This window comes from Ceratina calcarata, unplaced genomic scaffold (genome assembly GCF_001652005.2).
Source record: "Ceratina calcarata isolate Rehan_Ccalc_2016 unplaced genomic scaffold, ASM165200v1 scaffold143, whole genome shotgun sequence".
Taxonomy (NCBI): domain Eukaryota; kingdom Metazoa; phylum Arthropoda; class Insecta; order Hymenoptera; family Apidae; genus Ceratina; species Ceratina calcarata.
Window position 1 is genome coordinate 208423 of NW_017135443.1, and position 12582 is coordinate 221004.

Below are 12582 nucleotides of genomic sequence, written 5' to 3' on the forward strand. Positions count from 1 at the left end.
CCGGATCCGCTACCAATTTCAATTATTTTACATGTATTGTTAACGAGCAACCATTAATTTGTTCATTCGTTAATTATTCGTCCGACTGCCGTTTTAAAATACCGTAGCTTTGCGAATTTATGGTAATGGTGGATATCTATTACATATTTTACGTCGCAGCTGTTGGGCTTTGTAATTATTCAGCAGATGGTAGAATCAGAAAGACGAAATAGGACTCGAGTTCTTATTATCTTTTATTACAGAAGGGAATGTTTGAAAGGAGCATGACAGAAAGGAAATATTTTTGGTAGCAAAGGGTAGTTTACGTTGAGCTAGATCTCCTTTCTAAGATTAATTTTTCATTAAGTGATGAAAGATAAAGTTTTTTAAAGTCTCGAGTGAAAATCATGGAAAATTTTTATCAAAAATCGTAATCATTATTTTTATTTTTGAAATACAATATCCCCATGTCTTTACGAAAACGTAATTAACATTTCCAATCGGTTTTCTCGTTTTCTTTTCCATAGTGAAGGAATAGGACGCCGAGAAGCTTCAAGAACTCACCTAACGTCTCAGATTCTAAACATCAGAATTTATCGTTACCTTCGGGCTACTTGGTGTTCGTCGTTCTCCGCGTGAAGAAAAAACTACGATCCCTCAGCGTCTTATTTCCGTGCCATTTTTACGAAATTCCCGCAGCACGTGGCAACTTTTCCACTGTGTTTTATGATTTTCAGAATTCAACAATTCCCTCTCGTCTCCTCATCGCTTCTTCTCATTTCTCTATCACTTCTCTTACGTCGTAAGTTGCTGTATGAGTTAAATCATCTTCGACGACTTACAGCCCACTGTATTTCTACTACAAACTGATTATACAAAATCAGCATATTCAATTGTCATAGTAATAAATAATGCGATGCATTCTAATGAAATTGTAATCTCTTTACTGAGACAAAACATGATGAATCGTCTAAGCAGACAATTCAAACTGCAAGAACGACGCATCAATCTGATAAAAACCTCCATTATTTCTTCTCTTATTCTTTCTTCCATTTCAACAGTTCAGTTCTCGTCTTTCAAGGGTTTATTACAAAATTCGTCTATTTCTCTCGAGGTATTCTTTTTCATCGATCAATTATCAGTTATCATTTATCATGAAGAAAATCTTCATGCATTGTTTATTCTCTCATTGCGTTCTATTGGAAATCCTCGACGCAGCTCGAACTTCGATGCCGATAATTCACAGATTCTCTCGGGAAAATTTTCACATTGAGCCACGCGTACAGCCAGAACAGCCGTGTAATTTACACAGCGTTATTTATAAACGCGGCTTGCAAAGCGATCGTATAATAAATTCCCGCGAAACTACGAAATAAGTGGAACAAATAAAGTGGAAATTTATGACTGGTCGCTTATCGTGTAGTCGAACCTAAACATTAAATTGATTTTTATTTCTCCAACAAATAAAATAAATGATCTAGTGAAGAACAGAAAAATTATACATTAATTTTGTAGCCGTCTTGTCTAAATTTATGGACAGTCTACAATGTAATGTTTAAGAAGATTTACTATTTTTCAGAATTATGCATTTAAAGGCTGCAGTTAAATACTGCGATAAAATTTCCACGAAATATGTAGAAGTAAATTGTTTATTATAATGTACAGGGTGGGCTAAAAATCGTAGTACAACCGGGGGGTGATTCTACGTTAAAAAAGAAGAAAATACTTTGGTATAACATGTTTTCAACCGAAGCTTCTGTTTTTGTGAAAATCGACTTCAGAGTTTGTACAACTTGTAAACGATTTAGTACAATTTGCTTGTCGTGTATTCCACTACTCTGGTTGTTTCCGTCCAGAACAGTGTTTAAAAACATTGACAAGGATGGAGAAGTGTTTGAACAGTTCGGTTTACAATAAAAGTTATAGTTTACCAAACTGCGTAATAGTTCGCGTCTTTTCATTTACCTTCGTCTGATTAAGTCGTCACTAAGCTATGGTAAGATACTTCAATCGGGAGTATGTTGACATGCTGCTTGCTTTGGGAGCTTGCAATGGTAATCTCACTGCCGCAAATATAAACTGTCGGCCCACCCTGTATAACATTCCAGCGGAAGTACGTTTGCTGTGTTTAAAGAAGACGACATTTCATATGCACCAACTTAATTTTTAGTTCTTATGGAGAAATTTTACGAGAGTTTCGCGTTTTCGTAACCAAAGTTTTCTACAACTATTCTCCGAGAATAATCGTACTAGAATAGTGGCAGTTTGTCAAGATAAGTCGAGCACACTTCCCGCGAAAGTTCGATAATTCATGTCAAATGGTACCAAGTTACTTCAAACCATATCTCGATTCTAGTAATCAAATGCGTACTTTCTCAACTTTCTCATTGCATCATATGATTATTATCTTTGTCTGGAATTGTTAATCGATAAAAATTTCCCATCGAATCTATTTGTGAAGTTATATGAACGAGACTGTACATGTACATATATATGCACTTATAGTATATAAACGTCATGTCATTAATCGCTTCAACCGCAACTATCTGCGACCGTGCACGCGAGTTGCTGTACAGATGGGATGCGTGTGTGCATGCGCGTAAAGGGTCAGTCTGAATCGGTCAGACGAGGAGCAGAAAGATAGATCAGAGAGACCAGAGAAACACGAGAGAGGGATATTTGCAATTCCAATGCCATCTTCGACCTCGTCTGTCTCTATCTCTCTCTTTTGTGCCCATCCACGTCCATCCGTTCAACACGGACGAATACGTGAACGGTTCTCGCGTGACTGCCGCCGCCGTAGCTGCGGAATGGTTGATGAAGGACGGAAATTCGCGCGAGCCAAAACCGTGAAGCTGCGTTTCGATCGGCCGAACGAATATCAGTGTTCCCCACAAATCGACAAGACGTTCTTCGATCGCTCGATGCTTGGGAAGCACTTCAATGTTGGTGGAACATCCCTATACAGATCGGTAAATATGTCTCTTTTCTATACGAATCTAAAAAGATCGGAAGTGCGAGTTTATAACGCGGAAGATCAGGAACAGAGTGTTAGAAAACTCACGGGATTTTAAGAGTTCTAGCCAGCGATCGCGTTTTTAGAATCGAACTGCTTTTTCTGAATTCTCTGCAACGATATCGTGAATCGACGGAAACGAGAATCTTATTCTGTGAAAGTTTGCTTCGACTCGAACTTAAATTGCTGGTGGATTGTGCGTATTTCAAGCCTTCTTCACACCAAACTTCGGTTACAGAAGGACGGCGTGAATCGGAAGGAAATTTGCGATTCTGGTTTTGGGAATCGCCGAGTCAAACATGCAATTCTTTTGCTCGAATTTTTTGGGGAGAATTTTTGCAGGGAAATACAAAGATGTCGATTAATCAAAAAGTACTGGCCGTTATCGAGTAAAACCAAAAAATTCGATTCGATTGCACGAAATTTCCATGATGTGGCACAGAGCATTTGAAATGTATTCGATCGACGGATAACACAGCTATTTAGCCGATCGCATGCGCGCGAGTGCGAGCGCAATCGCAATCGCAATCGCGTATGCACGGCTAATGAAGAATGAAAATTCTCGACTTCCGCGAGCTCGAGTCGCGCGCGGGTATGCGAAATCATGATTAGGAGAACGACGATTCGCGACGCGTGCGCTCGTTCCCCGATGAAAAACGGTCGTTCTGTCTGACGGTAATGGGGAAATATGCATTTGAAAAAGGGATGCGCTCGTCTCGTCCGAAAAATAAGTATCGTATTACGTGTATCTGATAAAGTGACAGAAAAGGATCGCGGGAGATTCAGGAAATAATAGTGAATAGGAATCTACTTTTCCTAAACATAGCTATTTGAATTCGGACAATTTTAACTATTGCTATTATAGTAAAATCATTGTTATTTTTACATTCCATGATACTAAGACCACTCGACTACGATTATTAAGTATCAACAATCGATGTAATTGACAGTCTAAGTATAGTACACTTTACGTGTATCTCGAGTGGTAGCTTGAATCGATAAGGATCCGTGATTACTGCAGTCATATGGTTCGAGTTATCTTGTTTTTCACACCTCCATTCCCTGTCATGTGCTCGACGCAGTACACTTTCAGAACCGTATCATAATTACAAATTCTGTCCATAGCATTCCATCTATAAAAAATAATGTATTCCCCATTACGTAACAACATAGTAATTTTGCGCTCGTTTCGTGGTCAGGATGGTTTAAAGCGTCATAAGAAGTAAGCTCGAAGTAGTTTGGTTTCCTTGAACAAGAATACATTATCCCACGGCATTACCTCATATATTACAGGCATAATACGAATACATCTAACAACCGAATCATCCATAATTAAAATTCCGATGAAACAATCATTTCATTGCGCGCTTCCGAAAAAGTAATACCTCGGTGTAATGTGAAAGACGAAATTTCAAACGCCACGTAACGTACGTAAGATTTCCGATTAATAATTCACCGTTCGCAGAGGAGCCTTTGAACTCTTGACTCTGCGTTCTACGGCCACTCCACTCGGCGTAACGTAATCATCAGACCAGTGCAAGAGACACAAGATTCGCCTCTCTCGCGGCGAGAACCAAGTTGCACGGGCAAGGCCCTTGTTGACCTAAATGCGGCCCTGGTACAGGGTAAAATTAAACATCGGAAACGGACGCGAAGTTTTAATTGCGAGTGTTCGCGGATACTTTCGTGACTCATTCTCATTGTAGACGGTAGCAAGCGCGCGAACGCGAGAGCGGGAACGCGCGCGAGTACGGAAGACGAGTAATTAATTCTGAACACTGACCGTAATACCGGTGCAATCGAGCCGCGAGCATGCATCGCGTTCCAAACCCGGCAGGAAGATGAATCGCGTCACCGGATTAGAGGCGACGACCGTTTTCGCGCGATACTCGACTCGCTTCACGTCATCTGCTATCGACTATTTAGATAGAAAGCAATTAGACACGGAATTTCGGCTAGCCGCGTTTAATCGCCACGGTGCAATGCTCGCGTGTTCAACCCTTGACGATCAACCACGGTTTAACTTCGAATCTCATTATACTCGTTCGTTTAATATACCAACTTTTGGGGAATCTTGTGAAATTAAAATATTATTACATACTGTATATTGCGAGTGTACAAGTTCAAAAAAGAACCCGGCTACTAAGGCAACTATTCAATCAACGGATTATCATCAATTAACGAAAAGAGGTTGTCGCTCTCCTGCCCACGAGGAGATTGGACGTGACCACGAGAGAATTTCAGCTTTCGTGCCAAATCTCAATTAGTTGTTATCGTTGTAGATTCTAGGCTCTTATTTCATGGGATTCTTGCTTTATAAATGAAATAAGTTTAAATAAAGGTCCAAAGCGCAGCAACATGTCATAGTTTAAACTTAGTCAAAAATAATCTTGTACAGTTTTTTACCATGGTCACTGCATAAATTACTGAGAAAAAAGTATTTGAAAATGCTTTTTTTAACACATAGACACATGGGAGCTATAAAGTTCCTAGCTGGAACTACTAAAATTTGCATTTAGATACCGTGGAGATAATATTAAAAAATGACACTATCAAAGTGCAGATTTCATACTTTCTGATGATTGAAAAAGCCGAATTAAATAAAAAAAGTATTCAATATCGAAAATAGGAAATGATATTTCTTCAACCTCATTAAATTTATTTATGAATTTTAAACTACTTTATGATAAACTTTACAAAAAATTATTATTTTTCCTGAAATGTATAAAAGTTTGGCGTACGCCTGATTTCGTTGTTATGCATATACTGATTAATTTAGCAACACCGCATTATGTAATATAATTTATTAAATGTCTGCAAAAATATTTTTAATATATATTTCATTCTGACTTGGAAGTTCATCCTCTTTCACGCCATCAGAGGAAAGTCGTACATTCTGGAGCATTCTGTATTTTACGTATAATGAACAGCATTGCATAAAACTATTTACACTCAACTGAATTCGGAATTCTAAAGGGAGCGCTTTAATCCACAGAAACGCCTTATTAAATACAATTGCAAAGCTATTTTAGTGTAGCGTATGCTAAAGTTGCTTGCAACATTTTTCATTCTCATGAACTACAACGCAGACAACAACGCAGTAGATACTTAAATTTAAACTTAGTAATTGAAATCGCATCACGTAACTTTTACTTCTACTGTTGTCATTAAAAGTGAATTCGTATCAGGGGGATGACTTCTCGGTCAGTTCTGCTTCGTCGCCTCGAAGGGGGAGGGAGCTACATCAATTAAATTTATCGCCGTCTCTTTGCTCTCTCACGGGCGGAAGGAAAGAAAGAGGGTCGATTAATTACGCGAAAGAACGGTCTGGCTTTTGGTCTCTCGAGTTTCTTCCGGCGATACCGCCGTCCGTTTGTACCCCGTATCGTTTCGTCACGAAACGGAACGAGCAATTAACTGAAATGATGTGTCCCTTGACGTAATTTGCCCCGAACTTTCTCATAATCATCTCCTGTGAACTTTCCTTACATTTCCGATTTACGAGGTCTGATTTCTATCATTTCCCCGACAGTTTGAGAAGCAATTTAAATCAAATATCATTTAAAAGTCCTTCTAATCCTTTCGCCATGACTGATCGCTTTCTCGTGTCCTAATTATAATAAATATAATACAATTTACTGACTCTTGTATAATCCATGAATTAATTAAAGCATTATCTGTTTCATACGTATGATCATTTTAAAGATGTAATAACGTAACATAATTGACGTAATTTTAGCATTGATATTTTTATCCAGTACTTGATGTATTATAATTGGAGGATTCGCATTCTTTTACGACTAAAATATCAACTTAGATATGATGTTCGATCGCTGTATCCTTCCGGGGCAAAGGTACACAACGAAGCAAGCTCAGTCAGAGTACTGACTAATTCACGCGCGACGGCACGCGTAACATTCAGTTGCTCAATAATTAGACCGCTGTAATCAGAGCAATTAATCTGCTCGACATGGGAGATGCTTCTCCCCGAGGAGATAGGTTATTGTTGGTTTATTACGTTATCCGTGGAAATCGCGTGAGTGATCTTCGATACGCGTTTCGAGTTTTCTTTTTCTCGAATCAAGTCAAGTAAAAAAATATAGAGTTGATGCTAGGGGTAAATACATATAGATTGAATTATACTCTGTAGTTTTTAATTAACTGCAATCATTTCTCTATCGTACAGATGACGTTCTCTTCAAATCCAACAGACAATTTTCCTGTAGAGCACAAGTATAATAATAGAAAATGAGATGGAACTTTCTGTTGGGAAATGCAAACCTGAGAAACAAACGACATTTTATACGTACGATACTTAATGTACATTGGCTAATTAGTTTGAAGTAATATGCAAATGCATGTTGAAACGACGATATAATGTCCATAGTGAATTTATTTAGTCTGCAGAATGCTAGCGCGAAATTGCAATAAAAGAGCCAAATCATTATATAATACAAACGATGCAATTAGTGATATCATCCAGATGTCAGATACCTATACCGCTGAAGTGGCATATTCGCGTTTGTATTTGTGAAAGGTACGCGTTCGTCTTCGTGCAAGCAAGGAACTGTGAAATTTCAATAATTAATTTTCACGGCTCGTATCAATTTAGAATTCGTCCCTAATTGAAATTTGATCGTGCCTTTAACGGAGTTGGAAGATACGGTTCGATTGCGTGATTCATTGCGTATTGCAGTCAACTTAATTAGACGAAATTTATAGATTTTGAATTGCGTTTTAACTACACTATTTCACAATATTCAGAATAAACTTGAACAGAATTCTGAAGCGATTAAAGAATGAATTAAAGATTTAAGTAACGGAAAAAGGAAGTATTATAACAAAACGTGGATAAAGTGATAAGGCATCATATATTCTACACTTGAAGGAATTATATGTATGTATGTATTGTTTGATAATAAAACGCAACTTTTTATAAAAAATGAGCGACCCTGTAAGAAACCTTTGAAGAAGATGATAATCAAGATAATAGCGCATAATGTTAAAACAATAAAAAGTAACAAAGAATTAGCATTATCTCTTAATACATCCTCATCAACTCATAATATCGATCTATACATCTCAACAATTCATCCGAAAATACAGAAGAAAAAAACACACAAAGGAACACTTTAGTAATTAATCTCTTACAAGATAGATAATAACGTACAATAGAAGATAAAGTGAGAGTCATAAACCCCCAACAGTCTCGCAATCATAAATCTTCTAGTCATATATAAATATAAAAAGATCAATAGTAATACTACATATTATGTGGCTTAGTAGAAATTCTTCAAATCAATGATCAAGGAGAGTCAGTAGACGTTATTCCTATCGTTTGAAAATTAAAAATTACTTTGATGATTTCATTAATTACTAGAAGATCGCTTGTCTGATATTTCGAGGTCGATTTTCTACTATTCTTGTAAATGGTACCAAACGCAGGTAAAGGTGGAAGAGGTCATGGACGTCGGCCTATCAAAAATTAGCTTAAGCTACCGAAACATAATTTCAGATAGGATTTAGCTTTCAAAACGGATTAATTTCTGGCCAAGTAAATTTACTTGATACCGTAGTCAATTTTCGCTCTTAAGAATCTGAACGCTCGATTGCGATTAGAGAGAATTATAAAAATTCTGATCATTTTCTTTTAGTAAATCTTGTATCCAAGAATTCCAAAAAAATTTACGTATCCTCCAGTAAAAGACATTCTCCTATCTGGTAAAAATGGTCCTGAACGAGTGATCGCAACAGGTATCGGCTACTAATTTTTATAATGCAAATTTTAAAACTGGTCCACCGACTTTTCAAATTAAATTAATGTTAAAAGATAATTTGCTAATCGATGGAATACAGATCCAGAGAAACTGAAGAAGCACAGTAATAATTTCAATCGTTCACTGGTACATCTCCGCGACTGTCATCGCGAATGATGCTGAACGAATGCGCGTCAGGTCTGAAGCGAATCGGTTACGGTTACGACGACAGGGGCACGACAGGTCGGTCAGTCGGGTTAGGCCCGAATAGACTGTCAATGAGGTGTCCAGCTGTGCCCATCCTGTGCAATGCGGTATGTAACAATTATTGCCGCAGCCGTGTCCCTCCTTCGGCCATGTACCAGTACTTTTTACTAGCCCCACCATTCGCATAAACAGTGCGGAGCGGTGCACACTTTGCGGCGTTTAGTCACTAGTTAACCGTGTACCCGTTTGACAGAATATACGTTTCCGTGCTGCGCGTTCTGTATTCACAGTCGACCGCGATAGCCGAGCGATTCACAGTGAACCCGATGAATCTTGGTACAGAGATTACTTCTGAATGAGGATTATTAGTGTATTACGGGAAACATGTCCTAAGAATAAGAGAAATTATGAAGAAATCTGTCCGATGACTCGAGATGAGTAAAACAAATACTCATCCTCGAGCTCTCCTCGGTGACAACGTTAAACGACGAAACTTAATTCAAATCTTAATTCGATTATATAGAAAACTGGAGTAAATCTCGATTGCCAGCGCGGCTCTATCTACCGTGAAGGGATTAACGAGTGAGCGGGTTCATCCAGCTGGATGAAGACGTTTTTATTCAATCGTTTGAAGAGAATAGGATAAATCGATAATTGAATTACCCATGGGAGGCGGCCTGTTGATCGGTGAAGGGTAAACAGGCGGATGATCGATCTGAATGATCCAGCTGGAGCGAACAGTGACTCGGCGAGGAAAGTCTCGGAATAGTAACGAACGTAGAACCAGCATTGAGAACCTTGAATCTGCGGGTCTAACGAGGTGAACAAAGCTCTGTCGCCGAGCGTCGGTGGAGAGGATCGCCGCGGCGGGCAGTAAAAGCGGGTCAAGGTGTCGAAGACGTCGAACAGAGATATGTACATGTCAAGATATAGAGTTTAGAGGTGTCAGCGAGTCTTCGCGTCGCGCCGTCTTTCCCTGAAAAAACAAGGCATCACGCAACTCAGTTAACGATCGGCGGCTTCCCTATCAGCCACGTGATCGTTAATCAACGATCGGGGATCATTGTGTTTGGACTTTCTCGGAGTCATCGTCACGCGACTCGTTCGCACACTGTCAACGATCGGACAGGGAGACTACGTCGGGAGCTGCAATCGTGGACAGCCATCGGCAGTCTATCGTTGAAAGGAGCCCTGACCCGCGGCTCGTTCCGTTGCGTTTCGTCCGCGCACTCGTCCCGATCCTCCAATTCAAAGTTTACTTCCTTCGGTCCATTACATTTTCGGTCGTTGATCTAATCGAGTGGAGGATACCATTAGGAAAAACAACCTACTTCAGCGATTCGAGGTTTTCAAAAAGTTAAGCAATCGAGGAATCACACTCGGGGATAATTTATCGAGTTTTTTTACGGTGAAAATTTTCCGGAAACATATAATCCGAGTTCTTCGTTGAGTACATGGATTCACGTTGCACTAGTGTACCTGAGGACTCCTTGAAAAATCGAGAACGTTTCCCGTTCGAGGAGCTTGGAACTCTGTTACATTTTTATAGCAAAGCTGGAACATTTCGCCTCAGTTTTATCAAATACCGTGCGTTGTACCAAAATTGCCAACGGTGAAACATACCGAGTGTTTCTCATTTATCTGAAGAGGACTGCGAAATAATAAATCGCGACGAAGTTTTCCAAATCAACAATTGTATCTGATCACATATATAAATAGTATAATTAATTCGTGGTAATCCTACAAGCCAGTGGATCATCACGAAATCGACCTTCTCTTTATATACGCTGTTCGTTAATTATTAAGGAATATTAATTAACGACGTATATCAGATTCGGGATATGGAGATCGACATGAGCGGCAGAACGAACAGGTCGACTGAGGAATTAGCCAAAAGGCGCGTCTCCATTAGCGATCAGATTCTCGGCATGGATAATCCGAGCTTTGATCATCATCGGCGCATAAGCGCCAGCTCCGAGCATAACTCCGATCAGGGTCGGAGCAAATCGATACTTCAGCACGCGGGCAGCAACTACGGTAGCTCGGAGAATATACAGCAACACAAGTTCGATCTCGAGAATGGCAGGATCAACGGAAGCAGGAAGAAATCGGCGTACAGTTTGACTAGCTCCATTAGGGACAAGCTCGAATATTCGGAGGAGCTGGAACGGTGAGAATTTCTTTTGTGGATCATTCTGCATGCAGACTTTTTTTATCGATGAAAGAGATAATGATGTGATAGATTTCTGGAAGATCGATGAGAACACGATAGGTGGAAAGAGTGATAATTGACGATAATCACCGCTTCTCTCGTCATGGTATTCCGGGCTTCTCGTAAAGAGTTATTTTAGGATTTGAGATTGCGTAAGGATATGTGAGAACTGTTTACGAGATTGCGTTATCCCTGATAAAATGTCTCCGATTAAGCGCGGAAACAGAAAACTAAGTAAAAATAAAAAACAATTTTTCATTAATCGATACTCCTTGCCCTGTGCGCTTAGCACATTTAATATATTTCTTAAAAGTGATCTAATGGAACAAAGGAGGCGAGAAATTAGAAAGAAACGATTACGTCAAGCTTTTAACAGCAACGATTGAAAATCGTTAAGGAATAATAAAGTGTTTTTAAACGATAGTTAGTCTTCGGTGATTCTATCTGTGAAAATCACACGAAATGTATATCATTGATCAATCGATCATTTGTATGGACAATTATTCACGTTATTAGAATTCCATCCATCATGTTTTTTTTTCTTTTTTCCTCTTACAAAGCGGTATCAACCGATTATAATCGAACCCAAGACAATGAATGAAAACTATTCGTGGCAGGCAATCCTAACCGAGAAAATTATAACGGATCTAGGAAGCGTAGATCGTGATGTAACGCAACCGATTACAAAGCATGTCATTTCCAATCGCCTTGATATGATCATAAAGTCTAATGAGATTGAATCAAGCTCTTCGCACTAAGTTTTCTATATCTCACTATTCACGTGCACTTTGTAAGGTATGCGTTAATGTCTTCTGAATTCTTCTTTTTGCCCGATAATGTGAACAGCTATTTCGAACCACACAAATTATGTCTCTCATCGAAACATGAAAGTGAAATTGTCTCATTCATCGAATGGCAGATCCGAAGGTCGAATTCATAATCATTTATAATATTATCACTCCATTGCACGTATCTATATTTAAAAGAACAAGTATGACAAAGGAATGTGGATCTTTACACAGTTCTTCTTTCATTAAAAGATGCACATTTTTTTGTTTTCTCAATGTACAAATGACTCTCTAAGAGAACCAAATTTTACTACGCTTTTACATCAAACATTAACATTATTGACAGTAAAGGTATGATGCATATGTGATTTACTAAAGATTTTTACTGTCTTGTGTTATCCATTTCTGCCTATTTTTTTAGTATTTACCTTGCCTTCTTCTTTTCTCTGTTCGCTTCTTCTTTTTTTTCTTCTTCCGGTACCGCATTTAACTTCCGACTTTTAAATCAGCGCGAAACACGAACCGCAGTCTATTTGTACTCCGTCCGGCTCGTACGTGCCCGTGATTTTTAGTTTTGAAATTTCGATAATGCAAACTTCAGGAAAATAACTTTCCGTTTAAAGA

At 38.8% G+C, this 12582-nt stretch overlaps 1 protein-coding gene across 3 annotated transcripts in view; it reads left to right on the forward strand.

The window, feature by feature from the left end:
• The window catches only part of LOC108630648 (neuroligin-1), a 141434-nt gene that overhangs the window by 76338 nt on the left and 52514 nt on the right, over window positions 1–12582 (forward strand). The gene's annotated exons all lie outside the window — the stretch shown is intronic.